This window comes from Haliotis rubra, unplaced genomic scaffold (assembly GCF_003918875.1).
Source record: "Haliotis rubra isolate DU_JTF1 unplaced genomic scaffold, ASM391887v1 Scf52, whole genome shotgun sequence".
Classification (NCBI taxonomy): Eukaryota; Metazoa; Mollusca; class Gastropoda; order Lepetellida; family Haliotidae; genus Haliotis; species Haliotis rubra.
The window spans coordinates 2,140,512-2,159,721 of NW_025767213.1; the positions used below are offsets into that span (position 1 = coordinate 2,140,512).

General features: G+C 36.4%; 1 protein-coding gene across 5 annotated transcripts in view; it reads left to right on the top strand.

Moving 5' to 3' along the window:
- Nucleotides 1–19,210, top strand: part of LOC124292558 (caspase activity and apoptosis inhibitor 1-like) — a 224,676-nt gene that overhangs the window by 40,354 nt on the left and 165,112 nt on the right. For all 5 annotated transcript variants that reach the window (XM_046729695.1, XM_046729698.1, XM_046729694.1 and 2 more), the window contains one exon: nt 18,984–19,057. The gene's annotated coding sequence lies outside the window, so the exon portion shown is untranslated. The remainder of the gene's footprint in view (nt 1–18,983; nt 19,058–19,210) is intronic.

A 19,210-nucleotide genomic window follows, 5' to 3' on the forward strand; every position in this document is an offset into this window, starting at 1 on the left:
CTATTATCAGATACAACAAGTAGGTAGAACTAATATGTAGAGGCATACCTCATGTGACCAGCATCCTAGCACAACTGCATTATGGCGGCACTGGGCAGTTGGTGGTACTTCCACTGGCAGGCCCATTTCCTCAATGTTTGCATTTCATATAATCAAACTGATTAGCCCATAATTGTTTTCACATCTGTTTGTAATAGAGTTACCATGGCAACACAATTGTAGTGATGGCTCCCGAGTTCACAAATTATGGCCTCTCTGTCTATTAAATCTGTATCTTTTTGTCTCAAAAACAACTGGCAATAACAATAAAATTCTCACAGCATTTTCATGATGCTGTTCTGGTTTTGATGATAATGATATTTGGTTGATTCTGGTTTAACATGTCTGTCAAACTGTAAAAGGAAGCAATCACAGGAATTAAACAAATTCTCTCTGAATTTATTAATGTTTGGGTTCAAATTTATCAAACAATTAAAGTAATATTTATGGCTTATATGGTCCCATTTTAAAAAATGTCAGTGATGTGATTATTGATGATTTTTATGTTTTACTCATATGTATTTATATATCTGACATTTTTTTTATGGAAATAACATGGCTGAATATCAGTATCTTATGCAGTGAAAAATATTTAAGTCATGAAAAAAAAATAACCTTGGAAATAAAATTAAAACTAGATATACTGTAAAATGAGCCTTATGTCAAATGTTATCTGGATAGCAGTAATGAGAAACACTAAACAAATTTGTACATGATTGGATGGAGTAACTTGGCACCAGTCACCTTCCCCTGTATCCTTTTACATTATATCCAGTGTAGGGAAGTCACAGTGAATTTTATAGTTTAGATTTGAATACCAGCCCTGCCACTCTCCATATGTTGTATCTGCAGCAGAAACATATACTACACCCCACTGAGAGAGAAATTCATGCATTTCAATTACACTAAGTGAACATCTCAATATACCACGATTACATAGACTTGCTCAGATTGTTGGTTTATACAGAATAAAAAAACCACTGATGAAAGAACCGTACTAATGCATTCAGCAGGATGTATTGTTAAAACATACAGGAAAAACTTTCAGGGACGATAGTACAAATACTTTATCTTTTCGGGCTGTAATAAATCTCCCCATCTTTTTCAAGGAGCATTGCTTTACACATATTTGTGTAATTCCAGCATGCGTACACATATGCCATGTTGTAGTTTGATGTCCTCTAGCATGATCTGAGTATTGTAAAACCAGATCCCCGGGATGCTCATGTTCAAGCCGTAACAGTCAAAACTTGGCTATCCTGTGTACTATCGTATTAGCACAATTATTCTGCTCTTGGTTTTTCATACTTTCTGACATTGTACCTCTCCGTCAGTTGCACCACATGATTGACAGCTGTTCATGCTGTAATAGTTATTAATTTTATTTAGAATTGAGATATGTTCTTTCAAAATTGAAAACTTAATTAATTTTTTCTTGTGATATGTGCATCATTGCGTAGGTCATTTAAAACGTTATTTGAACATAAAGTGAAGGAAAATCAATTACGTCTGATTTTGGCAATTACCAAAAACACTGTTTGAAAACTGATTTTCTGAAAATCAAGATCACTGAGATTTTCACTGGGAGAGTTATGTTCCCTTCATAAGATGTTCCACTGTTACATTGCCATGTCCAGTATGGGTCGAGATTTTATAAGTGTCGTGGGTAACCGTGGACATTGTCTGTATATAATCAATGTATTGTATATGCATCATGATATTTGAGTTGGCAGGAACAAAATAGTTTTTAAATGAATTTAATCACATTTGCTATGATTGCCAATTTGCTGAAGTCAAGTTCAATATGTTTGTACAACATACAAGCCTCTGATACTACAGTTACAAGTTGTCTACATGACAGCATAGTATGTACAGCAGGGTGGTAGTAAACACTGATGCTTCAAGATCAACAGTTTGGCAGGTCATCTGCAGTTTGAGTCAGTCAGAAGGCAAATATAGCTTGTGTCAACAGAGATTCTGCTGGAAGGAAGTTTCATGGCTCTAATGATATCTAAGCCATTAGTCCATGTTAAACAGGTTTAAGTATGTCTTCACACACATGGAGTGACAAGGTGTAGATGGGTGCAAGTTATTAAGGTTGGACGTGTAATACTATTGTCTGTGGCATAAAACCACATTCACTCAATTATGTGAATGGGTATTTTTGTGTAATTGTGTGATCTGACTGCAAAGAAAGGATGTGAAAAATATTCAACCTGTCATTTTGCAATTAAGAGAATCATTTATTTTCTCTTTGTTGTCATTGTAATTCTTATATATTGGACCCGTGAAGATGCCGGTTAGAACTGGTCTTCAGCAACCCATGCTTGACATAAGAGGTGATTAATGGGATCGGGTGGTCAGGCTCTCTGCCTTGGTTGACACATCATATCCAAATTGCATAAAACTATGCTCATACTGTTGATCACTGGATTGTCTGGTCCAGACTCAATTATTTACAGACCGCCGCCATATAGCTGGAATATTGCTGAGTACGGTGATAAACAACAAACCAGCCAACCAACCAAAATATCTTTCATATTGCAGTCAGGAGTCATGGCTTCATGTTTGTTTTTAATACCTCACTCACTTGATGGAGGCCTATGAAACTGCTAGTTGACTGGACAAGCCAGTGATTGATATATCGAGCAATGATCCAGTCAAATTTAGGAGAGGTGACACACCATCAACCATGTTTGACATCTTGATCTATTAAGTCGTTTAGTTGAAACCATGTGGGGTGTTTGGGAGAAAATAGTGAACAGCAGTATGTTTTTGTTGAACTGAAGGTATCCATTGGCCATGTGCCAAAAGATGGTATTCGTAGCCACAATCCATTTCCAAAATGCAACAGATCAGGAGATGTGTCAGCTCCTCATGACTTTCATTTATCAAGCTTTTAGACTGTTTGCAAGAATTTCAAATGTGGGGGAGGGGGATGGGAATCTTGAAAGTGGAAGGTAGCCAGTCAGTGTACTCAAGAAAATTATAACTCTTTCATGGTTTGTTCTGTTTGTTGTCTGTAATGTAAAATATTCTCAGAAACCGCTTCACATGCTTGTTCCCACCAATAATTACTCCCCACTGTTAAAGAGGGTCATATCTGAATATCAGTAAGACTGGAAACCTTGGTTTAGCCCTATTTCAGCCATTTCATTGTGGAATGAAATTTGGTATATGTGTAGTTAGTAGTTGGATTCAACACATGTGTTTTAAAGTTTTACAGTCTTTTTTCACTTTATCACTTGATCCTAAACTATCTCAAAATGTATTTCGTTTCACATAATCTTCCAGGCAACCACAGAATCAGTTCAGGCCATGCTCTTACAGTATCACAAAATGTATTTCCTCTCATTGTAAACACCATCTCCTCAGAAACCATTGAATTTCACATGCTTGTTTCCGCCAATGATGACATGTGAATTTGTTCAACAATATCAAATCTGATTTTCAATATGGCAATCATGCATTCTGAAAAAGCCATTTATGATTGTTGTCTGTCATTTTTGTTAAAAATGTTATGCAATTTTGGAAATGTGTAGTTAATATTAGGGTCAGATATTTGGCACTGTTTTAAAGAGGTTAGTTGAGGGACTGTCATGATGTGTTTATTCATTATTGTTGTAAGCAAGTTTTGCATACAACATTGTCTGCATAGTTTCTCCTGTTTTCAACTGACTTATATAGCTGAAACCTGGCACACATGTCACCAAAAATTGTAACAATTAACATTTTGACATTTTGAAAAATGAATAATTGAAAATTGATGATATCCCCCTCCTAAATCTGCTTAAGCTAAGATAGATGTATCTGAAAGTTATGATGTATTTGCTTCCAAAACAATAATTAACACAAATATCAAAACTTAGTTTGCCAAGGATTTCAAAGTGCAGTTGCAGTTTTTTACAAAGCAACATGATTAGCAAAACACATCTCTTTCTGAAAACATACTATGCATGTTTTTGATGTTGAGCAATTTGACATTCAGAAAAAAAGACTTGATTTACAGACAGTTTTATAGCAGTTATGATAGTGTGAACAATTCCTTTAACATTCTCAGGAGGTAGATAGCCATGTGAGGTGGAATGAATGATAATGCCAAAATTTGACTTAAAGTTTGCTCAAGAAAATAACATTATACATTGTATATGATTTTAAAAAAATACCTTCATGAAAGTTTATATTGGCACCTTGTTGGCTTACATGTTGTCTTAATATTCAGCTCAGTTGGAGGATGAATTCTAAATTTGATAAAATTTGTTGGATGTTTTCTTGTTAAAAGGTTACAGTTACACTGGATATCTTACATTGGAATACAGATGCTGATGGAATCATTTGTGGGAACTGACAGGTGCTTACATTTTAGGTTGTGTAATATGTAAACATGTGATGTGAAATGCCATGCCATTTAAGCCCACACTTTGAAACCTGGAGTTAGCAGAACTGTGATACAAGTTGATATAAAAGATTGGTTTATGATCAGCAGAAAGTCTCTCCCGTGTCAAAAGTAATGAAATCGGCAAATAAATGTCAAGAATGCTTGTGTAGTGTATAACTTTTACTTTTCTAAAACGTAACTGTTGTCGCTGAACTAAAGTTTTCTTATGTTGTGAACAGGATGAAAGTGAATGAACTTACCACTAACAGAGCGGTTAGTTAGAAGCGTGACTTGGCTTGAGTATAATTCTGAAAAGAAATGAAAGTGTATCAGTATTATGAAGATTAATTTTATTCATTGTAGAAACAATAAAAGCTTGATTTTGATTGTCACTATGGTGTCTTTTATGACATTGATCAATAAGTGTTCCATTTATTCCTTGGTTGTTTGGTCACAATGAATTAATTAAAAGATTTTCATCCAAATTTGAAAAATGTGAGCATGATGCATATTTTTTCTTCTTTCAACATGTTTTCATGGTGTCAGTGCACTACCGAATGTTATATATATGAACCTTTGTTAATGGACCACTTATATGGTGTATTTAATAAAGTTCAGAAAAGAAGGAAATATCAAAATTATCTTCATCTCTGGGTAAATGTGTTACAATAAAATGATTCAAAGTGTTGTCAAGAGACGGTGGGTGCAAAACTCTAACAACAAAAACTCGTAACCTCTGAATGAGACTCAGCAAAAATAACTTGGATATAGCCACAGCCCAGTAAATGAGATGCTACAGGTAGAATGGATACACTGTGACTAAGTATAACTGACGACAAAATGTACTGTGTCAAGTCCACAATTTGACTACATTCTTTAGTAGGAATAAAGCATCAGCTGTTTTGAAAATGTATTGCAGCATCTCTTGGTTATCCTCTGTCTACTCTGGGCTTACACACCAGGTGCCAAGTGTCATCAAAGTTAAGGGTTTGTGACCCACATTACACTTGGAAGTCTGTTTGTTGAAGAAGTTCTATGACAGTAGCATCACTTGCAAATGTTAAGGAATTTAACAAATGTGACAACACTCTTACTTATAAGTAGTAGCATCATGTAGCTGGTGAGACTGAGAAACAGCTTTGACGAATGTCATTACGGAAAACAAATAAATTACTTTAGATATTTTTCTCAAACAAATTTGTACATCTAAATCTGTGAAGATATACATGTTATTTTATAGGTGAAAATGTAAATGAATGTTATGAGAGTCAAGCAAAATGTAGGATGCCTAAAACAACACATGTGAATTTCTTCTCTTAGGTTTCTGATTTGTAACGTTTCTCTTTAAGGTGTCTTTACATTAAATATGTTTTGTACAAACCAAACCCTATGTGTATAAATCTGTGTGTTTTTCTTTGTGGAAGCAGCTTTAGTCCTCAGCATTCTACCAGATATATAAATGGTAAGGTTTGTCTGAAATCATGTAGATGTAAGAGAACTGAGACTGAAAATGTAAATGCAATGGTATGACTTGTCTGGTAGCATTGGGGACATGCAGTTGGATTAGAGCATGCAGTGTTCTGAACATATGGTGTAATATCTTCTTTGCTTATTCATCACTTTTAGAGTTATCTAAAGGTTTAGGTACTGTTTATAGTTTGCCAGCATGCATTTGTTCATACTACAGAAATTAGACATGTGTTACACTATCATGTTACACATATTTATATGCAATTCTATCCTCTCCTCAATTACAGGGGTTATTTCAAAATATGTGCAAAGGAACCTTGCCAAGTCTATGGACAGATTGGTTACTGAGAAAAACCTAATTAGGATACACATACTTGATCATATAAGATTGCTGTCATATTTTACGCATTACACATACTTTCTGTCTGACAAATATACACATAGCATGCAAGACCCCTCATCTAGGAGCTAAAAATCTCACTGCACAAACTAAAAGGTGTCTGAAAATGAATCTTAACATCTGATTCCATGCCAAGAACATACTACATGAGTGGAGGATATTGCACACATACAATCCAAGGAAAGACCAATCAAGTCTACATACATATTTCTTGCTACAAGTAGTAGGAGTTGACTGGTGTCCCAGATCCACTTACCTGTTCCATGTGTTGGAGTGAGGAAGCTCCGTCATCACGTTTTAAGCTCTTGAGTGTTTGATACATTGCCTACATATTGCATATATTCCTGTGCTACATGTCAGTACCACCACATACAAATTCAATTGACATTTACAGCATCAGAGCTCTCCCAGTTGCTGCCTTCCAAGATTCAGGACTCTAATACATGTGATTAAGAATAAGTAAAATGTGACAGAGGTTTTTTTTAGCCTGCCACAAAATCAGCTTGTGTGCAGGCACAGTCTTGTGGTTTGATGTCAGAGTGTATTACTTGGAGAATGTGTGTGTCATGATGGGAGAAAAATGTCAGTTGGCAACAATTTGCTTCTTGACTTCCTAGGAATAAACTGAACTAGTTTTTGCTGTCAACTAGAAAAGTGTTGTGTATGTGCCAGCTGACAAGCCTCTTTGGAATTGATTCCTATTTTACATCAATCACTTATTACAAGAAAATGATGATAAATGACCTTACTGAGTTGGTTTTAGGTGCCAAAATGGGGTTTTGTTACATTAAATTTTATGTCATTTGTGTTTTTGGAACTGAAGATAGAATACCCAACTGGATTGAGCTGTCCTAAGGGAAAGCTGATAGTTTGGGAAGTATTTTGCTACAAGTGAAGTGTGAACTCTATGAAAAACAGGGCACATGAAGTGTAGGTTTTTCAAAGCATTCTGTGGAATTAACTCTGTCAAACTGACCATGATAAGAAGACTTCCAAGTCCTTATACTAGCAATTAGTGCACATGCTCCAAGCAAGAATAGGACAAGCTGGTGTACAATATGCTCAATTAGTGCATAAAGACACATACCTTGCGGCCACTGGACTAAGGGAAGTCTCCTTCAAAACTGGTCACTATTGTGAAATAGTATTCAGCTTAGCCATTGTTTACATCAAGGTACCCTCGTTATTGTGTGGGGCAATACACACAATGGAATTCTACAGAAACATCAAATTAATTGGATCCCTTTGAAATTGAAAGATTTTTTTACATGTCAGTGCCAAAAATTTCATTTCATTCAAGGAATTTGGTTTAACACTTCAAGGAGTCTTTGTATACTGTTGGATGGCTGTGAAATAGATTTCTCATTTTTCAAGTGTCTAACACTTCTCTAAGATTTCAAAGTTTTATTTTTCAATTTTGACCACATTTTTCGACTTATATATCTAGAAACTGCAAAACGATGACATGAATTTATATAAAGCAACAAAACACTTTCCATGATCATGTGATTAAATTGCCAAGGCATGTGTTCATGCTTCTTGCAGAAATTGTGATTTTATACTGTGTAAGATTTAATCAGATAAATACTATTAGTGAAGTATATTTTTTTCTACTTCAGTGATATCCATTATAATATTAAAAAGTTGCAACTGCAGGTTTGATGTTTTGGAAATGAAAAATTATATTCTTCATGATGTGATGAATCTTTCTTTTTGCTCAAAATGATCATTTATGAAGGATTATATACATGCCTTAGATGGTCAGTACAGGGAACAATTTGGAAGCTTCAGTGGCAGTAGAAATTCTTTAAACACATTCGCTAAGTGATATCTAGTCTTTTAATTGTGTGTCATAGAGTTCATTTCATAAAGTAATACATCAAGTGGTCAGTGAAAAACACACATTTAAGAGAAGATCTTTGAACTTTGTTTTGTTTTTGAGCTTTAGAAATCTTGTAAAATATAACACTGTCAATCAAACAATGATTTGGTAAATCTCATAGCATTTACAGCAGACAAAACCAACCAGTTTATACAAATCTGTCGTATGAATCCCACCCAATATTTGATCGAAGATTGGCTGGGATGAACCAATGTAACACTCATTTAAAAGGGCAGCAAAGGAAAAACATGTACATGTGAACTTAAATGCCCTCTTGACAATATAATCACTTTAGAATCATAAATATACATATTTGGTGAGAAAATGTATTAAATACCCTGGAAGGAAATGTGAGTTCACTGTTAGCCCATTAGTCCAAAAAACTGTTGACATTGATGATTAGTTTGAAGATGTAACAACAGTGTTGCAAACATGGAAGGTATAAAAGTCTTTATGTGTTCGTGTTTAATCTTCAATTAGCCCAATAACTGGCCAAATTGCATGAGGGAGATTTCTTTCATTGTTTGGTGAGAAAATAGAATTACCATCTTCTCACTAAATCCACAGCCAATACCCCTGACAATTCGTACAGACGAAAACTTTTAAGTGTTGCTTGATAAAACTGTCATAAATTGTAATCTGATGTAAATGTTCAGACAGCATTAAAATGATTGATTCTATCCATGTCAGGCTGTAAATATTATCGCCAGAACAAAAGTAAGTTCACCAGTAAAATGTGTGGCAATGTTATGATTTAGTGGGAAAGTGTTTAGCCGCCCTTCAGAAATGTTACTGTTTATTTTTCAATTAGATTGTAAGAAAGGAATTTGATTCTATCCAGGGAATACCTTGACTCGAAGAAGATAAAATTGTCCAGAATGTGTTAAAATAAATTGATCGGATGGTAGTCTGGGGACTGAAATGAAAGGATTTGGTGAAAAGATGGAAAGGCATGTATAGAAGTTGGTCCTGTCTTCAAAGTCAAACAGGGATATTGATTCCGCAGTTTCAATTTGGTGCCGATATCATAAATAATCAGTGACCACATCAATGAATTAAGTAGAGCCACTGTTGTGGACTGTCTTTAGGCTGTTTACAAGTTAACATTTATATTAAAGGGAAATAGCCCCTGATAGCATTTCTAAATGGCCCAAACCTAACGGAAAAATGATTGGATTTAAGCATTTTGTCTAGTCGATTCTGCTTTTATTATACTTCAAAGTTTGAAAGGCCATTATTGTACAATCTTTTGAACATCATATCACTTTTGAGGAGCAGTCTAGCCAGCTTTTATGAATTGATAAAACCCTGAAATCCCTCCTGAATTTTATTAGCATAGATAAGTCCCAGTATCCTGTAATGAAAAATGAATTATTTATGAAGAAAAGAAAAAGCTTGATCACCCCTGATGTAATGTGAATTTTGAAAGTAAATGAGCTTTATTTGGATTTTACATGGAATTTGAATATGAATATGATGGCCTTTTGTAGAAGGTGTTGTCGCTGTGGTCTATCTTGGGTAATGCGCTGACCCCATATAATCCCTTAATAATGATATTGGTTAGCTTTGCAATTATATTGCATGGGGTCACGAAAAAGATACAATCAGCTGTAGAAGGAGGGATTACTGGCAGATGATAAAGATCTGGGTGTTCCACTTAGTCCCTTTGTGTCTCCTCTTGTATTTGACATCGATTATTCATGAAATCTCTACTCACTGATTAAGATGTAGCGAGACATGTGTTAGGTCTTCCTATCATGAGCTTACATATACACAGCAAACATTTCATCTCCTGGAATGTGCCAACTACATGTTCACAGTTATCACGGACATGGTCATTATCACACTTCATGCAAACGGCCACTTGGGACACCAAATGAGCAATGGCAGACCACTCCACCTCTCTGGGATCAGACCTGTCCCATATGGAAAATAGCTTACACTAAAAGCAAATGCTTGTAAATTTTGTTTTTTTATCAGCAGAAAAAAGGTTAAGGCCTCAGGCCACTCAGTCAATATTTCTTGTTGGCTATTTGGAGTCAGAAAGGTAATAATCATAAGACATGTCTTGAAAGTTTTCTTGCTCAAGCTCTAAGCTATAGAAAGACCTGTCATGTTTAATATCATCATAAAATTGCCCTAATGATATATAATGTTTGGTTTGTGGCCGGGTGTAATGTTGCCATAGAATGTCTATTATTATCACAGTTAGAGTATTAAATAGTATCATAGTGTCAAATTAATGCACTTCCTGACTTGAATATGTAATGTAAAGTCTGTGGGAGAGAAAAAGTTGATACCTGAATTGATAACCTTGCACATAATGCATATTTGAATTCATTTTCAAGGAAGATAATGATCTGTTTCAGAATATTTTCAATGGTAGTCAATTGCTCTGGTCAAGATTATGCCATTGACAATATTTTGTGTCTGAGTGTTTGGCTGGTGAATGAAACAATGTTTTCAAGGAGATTAGGTGAGCATTGGCTTTTTGTAGTTCTTTTATTGAGCTGGTTCACATTGCATTTGTTTATCAGTAATTTAAAGGTCCTCAGTCTGGGTGTTCTCGAATGTTAGTACTGATTCTCTTATTGTTGATGTTCTTGACTATCAGATGGACAACCTACTGAAGGTGTTCTTGAAAATCAGAGCTGATTGCTATTTAGTGAATGTTCTTGATGGTTAGGTTGTCCCTCTTTGGATGGTCTTGTTGGGAAATACTGATTGTTTTGAAAATTCATGTTCATGGGGACATCTATTTTTCCCTCTAGTATTTCTTAGTTGGTAAAAAAGCCTTCCTTCTTTCAAATATTTTGCCTGATCATGAAAACCCCCCACCACCTCTAATTACAATTGAAGAGTGCTGGTCAGATGTTGTTTCAAATTCCAGCTGAGGAAGACATGATTTTTGTGTGTTTGAATGTGGGAACACACTGATTTGTCCATCAGCTTGTTGAGGAAAGTTTTGATGTATACTACCCATCAAAAGTTTAGACTCACTTAAAGCACTCACTATATGTTATGTATATGTATGTGGTTACATCGAAGATGAATTTCTCCACCAACTTGGGGGAACCAACTGAAAACCTTATGCAGATGAATTGCACAAGGATGATGCTTCAAATTGCGAAAGGCATGAGCAAATGTCGTGCATGTGAACAGATTCGTTTTGGTGTAAAGTTTTGTTAAGAATTCGCCAATTTTCACAGATTTTAATCATTTACTGAACTCATGACAATAATCTTTTCAATGTTACGAATATGTTTTACAATACACCAGTTCATAACTAAACAGTACCTTTAAACAGTATGGAATATTTTGCAAAAAGCTAGTTTAGAACAGTGGACAAGTAAGTGGCTACATTTACACTAGTGAGTCTAAACTTTTGATGGGTAGTATATTAACATCACGAGGTCAGAGAACTGATGTACCAACTGCAACTGATTTAACTGGTGGAAGGGTTTTCAATTAGTTGAGTTGTTTAATTGATCAAATATTTCTCATTTTAAAAATGTTTTAATTGCTTCTAGCAACTGGTCATTGGAACACACTTTTACATATGCATATCATTGCAGTTCATCAAAAGTTAAGTTCCACTGCCAGCAGTTTGAACTGGGGATCTTTTCAAATGTGTTCATATGCCACTGGATCAGTCATTATAGTTCATTCTTATGATCCCTCTCTAAATCTTTCATAGTTAAGATCAGAAGTCCTCTGTTTAGTTGCCTCAACCTCTGTCCTCATGTATTTGTTCTTCAGTGATGAGTCTCAGAAATCCCCTTATGTATCATGCCACAGTGAACATCAAGTCCAGGTTAGAATCCAAATTTTAGACTATGATTGGCTGTTATCAAGTAGATCTTCATTGTGCCTACCATGTATTTATAGGCTTTATGCCATGTAATCTGGGAACAGCATAGATAAATGTTCAACAGATGGGAAAAAAAGAGAAAAAATAGAATTACTTGATTAACCATTGCTTCACTGAGCTCAGACATTGTTAAAAATATCCAACAGTGTGAGCCGAGGTTGTCTAGAGATCATCTTTGACTAATTAATGCATGGCGTCTGTCATCACGAGCGATGTCCCTCGAGCCGTAGGGTTGTCTGACAAGCATATGCAAGTATCGCTGACAAAATACCATTATTTGACATGTGATCATAAGGATAGCCTCCACACACAGCTCACCAGTCAGACATATTTGATCAGAGTTTTGCACAAATACAACACACATTTTTTGTCTGAAATATTTGAAAAGTGTACAACCTGTGTTTAGTCTTCCATTTGTGTTTTTGCTTTTGAAACAGAACTTGAAACAATCCAGACATGTTTTAAAGTTAACAAAGCTTGCAAATGATTTGATCATGTCGGTCAATTATCCAATATGTTATGGAAATTGATAGAATTTGATGGTAAAGAGGCTGTTTTTGTGACACTGATAAGAAGAGAAAGTTGAGACCTTGCCCAGTTATGCATTGTATTATGGTAAAATATCCTGATTCCGACTCTGTTAGCATTTACGGTGAGCTTATTTGTCAAGAAATTTCCAAACTTTGACATCGCTTAGTGTAAAACTAGCCAAAATGACTCAAATATTTGTTTTGTAAGCATTATTTGTGATCTCCTCTGCTTTGCTTTGTCAGTTATCAAAATTACAATATCGTATTTATTGTCAGAATAGTTTGGGGTAACTATATGTTGCCATCAGTTTTGACGTTAATGGGAAACTCCACTTGCATACATGAGATAAATGAATGCTTTAATTCTGTGTCTGAACTTTAGGGCTGTTCTTATGTTACTGTACGGTTTTGATATTCAATGGTAATCTCCCAAATGAAAAATGGAAAAAGCAAAGTAGTAGTTTAAGAGGAGGAAATACCAGTGACTTTGTATGAATTACCCATGTCTCCTGAAAATGTTCTCAATGGAGATATATGAATTCTGTCCATTAAAAGTAATTTCATTTCTATGGTAAACTTCTTCTTTCAGTTTCAAGCTGAAAAAGAAATTATTGGTTCACGATACATCAGCCTCATTTGTCGAGCTTTGTTTCTTAGATTTATGAGGCCATTCTTTTGGTACAGGTTATGGGAAATGGTATAAGGCGCCAATTGTGTTAAAACAGATTGCATAATACCTCAATGAGGTGAAATCTTTCTGCGATAAAACATTTTTTTATGGGTAAAGGGCATCAGTACTGCAACTGTTCCATACTTATTCTTTAACAAACATCTTTATATCAATGTGAGTGATCGTCAGTTTCAATATGGCCTCCTGTTAGCCATCTTGAAAAATCTTATGGTATTAAATATTTTCTTTCATAGCCAGACATATTCAGTAGACATAAGTGTCCATTTCTCAGGATTTCTACTCAGACGTTTTTAAGCTTGATCTTTTCATATACATAGTGTTTTTTATTGATTTTTCTTTCCTGTGAGCCATTTCGGATTTTTTCAGACTATGGCATATTAACATTACCACTATTTGAAACCATTTCACATCAATAATCTGAAGTAATTGTGACCTTGATATTTCTCATGCTCCGCCACTAATAATCGGCTTATCAAAGAAGTGAACAAGACGTCTCCTATGTAAGAAAAACAGCGTTGTGGCTAATGACAGTTTGAAGGATTAAAACGTTTTATTTGAAGAGATGCTCATGTTTTTGTCTGGCTGTGTTTTATATATTGATTTTGTCGGTGCTATGTATTATAGTGGAGTAAACACTATCTCCCTGACTGTAGCTCTGACTTAATGATAACGGGAGCTACATTATTACAGCTGATAACAGCTTATTTGCACTGACATTAGATCATTTTTCTGGGGTTAAACCACACTGTTTGAGGTTTAAATGCCTTTTGTAAGATATCCCTTGTATAGCAGACGTCACCTACCACTGGCAAAGAGTGAAAAACTGGTCTGGTATAAATTCAATTATAGGTTTTTCTATCCGGATTTGCGCAGACAAAATATGGTTTGTCTCAGAAATATCAGCTGTATGTTGAAGCTCTTACCGGGATTTCCTCGCCTGCTAGCCAAATTAAACTGGATTTGTCTGGGCTCAAATTCAATTACATGTTTTAAAGCGACAATATTGGTAACTAGTGAAAAAGTGTCCACAAGAATAATCTGACATAAGACTCCTATGCTGTAGAAGAGGTCTCTGTCGGGAGTGCCTATTAAACTGGCAAGATTCAATATAGGAGGCAGGATATCAAAATATTGGTTGTCGCCTGCACTTATTTTCAAAGGTCAAAAGCGTGTCCTCAGCATAAAGATCCGCTTATGAAATTCCCTATGTTTTCAATGTAGCTCACTCTTTGATAGCTTAATGAAATTCTGGCATGAAAATGACTCAAATTGTCTGGAAGAAATTCAAATTGAGATTGAAGAAAGTTAGCAACTTGCACAAGTTAGACATGGAAATTAGGCCAAGGTCAAACCCCAATTACTAGTGTGTGATATTGTGCAAGGTGCTTTGTGCTGCTGTTAAAATGAATTTTATCAGGAAATGAATACACATGCTCAATGTACAAGGTAAAAACAGAACCAGTTATGAAACCTTGATGTGCAGTCAGCGTCAAATGAGACATCAAAGTTAGCATGTAACATACATATGGCACTGTTAGCTAGAACCTGGCAGTTCTCATAAATGCAGTTGCTTTGGTCTGTTGAATGTGTTTGCTGGTTAAATTTCATTTCTGAATTAATCGACATGTATATCTCACCGAAATCGATATGAAATTGGCATGTCTGAATATGGATAGTTTACTGGGATAAGCGTCACTGTTTTCTTACTTGGAATTAAGTACCTGGAGTGTAAATTTCGTATTCTGTTTCATTTGCCAGGTTTCAAAAACTGTTGTCAATGCTTTTGGATGGGAAGGCAAAACAAATTATTGTTACGAATATTGATGCCTCAAAATGCATCATTACCATTAATCTGTATTTTGACTGCAGTAATACTAAAAACCCAAATTTCAGATTTTCAACAAAAACCTTCTTCAAGGTCAACCATACCTAACTAGTAACTAGCACAATCAGCTTACAGCTCTCCCCTGCGCAAGAGCTGGAAAACCTCACTTCTTTCCCTTGTGTGCATGAGTTAACATTGCCTATGTAGCTTCTCCCCTCAAGCACCTGGTTATGTAGACACACTGATTCAAGTTTATTGTAGTTATTTTCAGATAAATAGTTCAATAGACATACTACTAGAAGTAGTTTATTTTACTGTTTATAAGGGCACATTTAACTGAGTATATGGTAGTGTTTGTTTTGAACTCTTTTATGACATCCCCAGCTCTTCCAGATGTAGAAAATGGCTTCCCAGTGTTTCAACCCACATCTCAGCCTACTAGCCCCTGGTTAGACATTGTCACCTGACACTGCAACAAACATTCACATTAGCAGCTCTTAGTGACTGTACTCAACAGATAAACGCAGAAGACTCTTCCAGCTCACTCATGAACCTACTAACCCCTAGATGCCATTGTCGCCTGACCCTGTGACCAACATTCAAGTTAGCATGCCTAAGTGTGTACTCAATGGATAGGTATAGAAGACTGTTCCGGTCAAGAAGCGGTCAGTTACAGACAGCCATGCCTATCTGTCTTCTACCAACACCACAGCCGTAAGGCCTTCATACACTATTCCGGACATATTATTGTCAACCAGCCAGAGGAAGGTAGAGATGTTGATACAGATCAGGCTCAGAAGAAGGCCAAGAGGCTACATGGAGGACAGTTACAGGCAGAGTCATGCCAACCTTCTGCCTCCTGACAGTTCTGCCGATGTGTCATCCTCAACCAGCTAGAAGGTAGAGATGCTGAAATGGGTCAGCAGTACAGCTGGCCAAGAACCAATCTGAGGATTCCTCTTTACATGAACCAGCCTCAAAGAACTGCATTCCCTTGAGAAAGATGTCTTTCAAACAACATCAACTCCTTCATTTGTCCAAGTCTAAGCAGCGGGGATCCAGTTGGTGTCAATTCAAGACAGGAGTCTGATGGGGATCCCCGTGATTGCTACCTGCAGACAGTCTTACAACCTTTTGTTCACAGATTCCACTTGGAAGGCACAAAGATAGCTGAACTTGGGCTATTTGGGAAAGGCTTGAAAAAGGCTATCAACTCCATTACAGTGACAACATGAGGATACTCATGTACATTAAGGTCCTCTACAAATTCTTCCTACTACCTTCTCTAAAACAAAAATCCAGATGGTATCTGTCTGGTGGTTATAATGGACTCTCAGGTAAGGAAATTCAGCATTGATGTCTGGGATGCTTACCTTCATGAACTGATTCACTGCAGAGATATTTCACCTTTGTAGTGAATGGTCACCACTATGAGTTCTGAATACTTCCATTTGGAATCTCCATGGCACCATGGCTGTTTACCAGGAAATAGCATTAGTTATCAGTTTTTCCCATCTCCAACTGGGTATTTGGATGAGTAGATTTTCTTGACCCAACTCATGACTTGTCTTGGATTCCTCATTCATCCATCCAAATGGGAACTTAGGCTCATAAAGGACATCATATACATGGGGTCTTGAGTCCTCTTTCTGTTCAATGTCCTCTTTGGGATTGCTTTACCTCAACTCCCCTAATGATCAACAAGGCACTGATTCCAACGTAACATTTGGTTCAGTTGGGATGTTCTTACTCAGCATGTTAACATCTTTTTGGTCAAAGACATACAGAGACAGGTTATAGTTGAGCCATGTACAATCCTGGATCAATGCTTATCAAGATCATTCTTTGGCCAGTCTAATATCTTTACCACTTGCCTTAAATCCATACCTTCTCTGGTTGACTCTTGGAGCTCATGTCATGAAGATCCCTAGTTCTCTGCACTGCATTCCCAATATTTTCGGGAAACAAGAGAAGTCCTCCTTCTCTAACAATGGAAGTTTTTCTGCTATGTACGTTGACAGATTCCTGCTACTGCCAGGTGGAATTGAGACCTATTCCAAAAAAGTTAAGTATATGAGCAGATTGTGAGGGAAGATTGTGTTTCCAGAATGGACTTCACGCCTGGACATGGATCCTGGCCTGGATTACGTTGTGGTGGGACACTCTTCACCTGGACATGGTTGTGACTTCACAAAATCATCATCTTCACATTTATGTCAGTCATGTACACTATCTGACTGGACAGGCCTCTTCGCTTATGTCTTTTCTCCATGTTCTCACTTTGACATTTAGAATATTAGAGCAAACAGATTGTGTCATTATTCTGATTGCTCCAATCTGGTCAAACAGACTATGGTATCCGAGACTCGTTTCTACTGATGGAAGATCCTTGCCAACTTCTGATATGATGAGATCTTCTGCGTCATCCCAGATTCGACATGTTTTATGCAAATCCTCCAGTCTTAATCTCACAGCCTGGAAATTATCTTGCAGAAAATTAAACCATCCAGGTTGTATTTACCTCCTCAGCTATTGCTGGATCTTGGAGACTGTCATCCTCCCTCATTTATGACAACAGATGTGACAGGTTTGTCCAGTGGAGTAGATGAAGTGGGTCAGGAGATGCCCAAGGCATGCCCATTGCAAGAGCATGATCACTGCATGCCTTAGACTTCTAGAGCCTCACTCATAATAAAGATGGAAGTCTACTGACCTTGTGGCCATGAGCCAATCCTTTAACTATTGGCCCTTTGGGTCACAAGAATTTGACTATACCTGTACTGAGACCCAAGGTAGATCATTATGACCATTCATATGTGCAATATGTACCCTGACATTCTATCTGGCTGCTACTGAACTCAACTGATCTTGTCTAAAAGATGGTTCATATCATGAAAGACAAATCCGAAAAAGATAAGGAGTTTCACCTGCAGCTTCCGAAGACTGTACACCTTTGACCATGAGTTTCTGAGTGAAACAAATTGTGAGGAACTACTTGTAGCGATCAGTTTGAATTTGATAACAGGAAGACCGAAAGTTCCCTCCCAGTCAGAAAAGAAATGAGACCAGGTATGACCTTGTAACAACAGAAAGTGATGTCATTAGTGACATCATGAACCGGAAGTGTTGTCATCGGTTACAAACAGAAATGCTCATCAAAGTGAGGAAATGATTTTAAAATTGTTTTGAGAAAGACAAGAAGTGAGGTCCCAATGAGTTTTGATTAGTAAAACAATGTCTTTGAATGGTTTGAAGACAATCATTATGAGAATATAAAGATACTTCAAGTGAATGTATTAGATATTGACCTGAACCAGTCTTAAAGAGGGTATAATGAGGATTTACTGTCAACTATACTGGGAGTGTACGAGAGGCAGAACTTGCTTTTCACTGTAGCTATTTGTGCAGTGATGTAATAGATGTAGAGGAGTCTTAAGAAGTATTTAAGTGTAGTAAAGAATGATCAAAACAATAGTTATCATTGTTAATAATTCTAAGAATATTTCCTCTATTGTAACACCTGTTGTCTTTAGTGGGTGGAAGTTGGACGAAAGTGACATTTTCCCACCTTTGCACACAGAAGAGCTGTTAGCTGATGTACCACTATAGAGATGACTAGTTCTACTGAAAATTTGAAAGTATGGTTAAGTGTGATTACAGCCAAAGTACAGGGTTTATGGCAATAAAGTAGTATTCTTAAAACTGTTAACAATCATAGCTATTGTTCATTATTTACATATTGTCTTTGAATGACCTTCGTGTTAGTTTGACCTGCAGCTGTGGTTTGACTGGTTCTCTGCACTGGTTAGTAAGTTCACTCTGACTATAGGACTATGTAAAGGTATGTGCATGTTTCCAACCACTCGTTTTCTTACACTGAACCTGTTGTGTTTTCAGGCTGTTGTAGGTAACACTACAAGTCTCAAAACATCAAGCTACTCTCCTCATCAGCCATGTTTGGGTCTGCTTAGGTAAGTGTAATTTTCTTGCTTCACTATTCATCTCATCTGTTTTCTTCACATAACATAGTTAAGGAAAGCTCTTGCATTGTTGACTTTTAGTGTTTATGCTCTTGATGCTGCTACAAATCAGTATACTCAAAGACATATACCTTAAAGCTACTG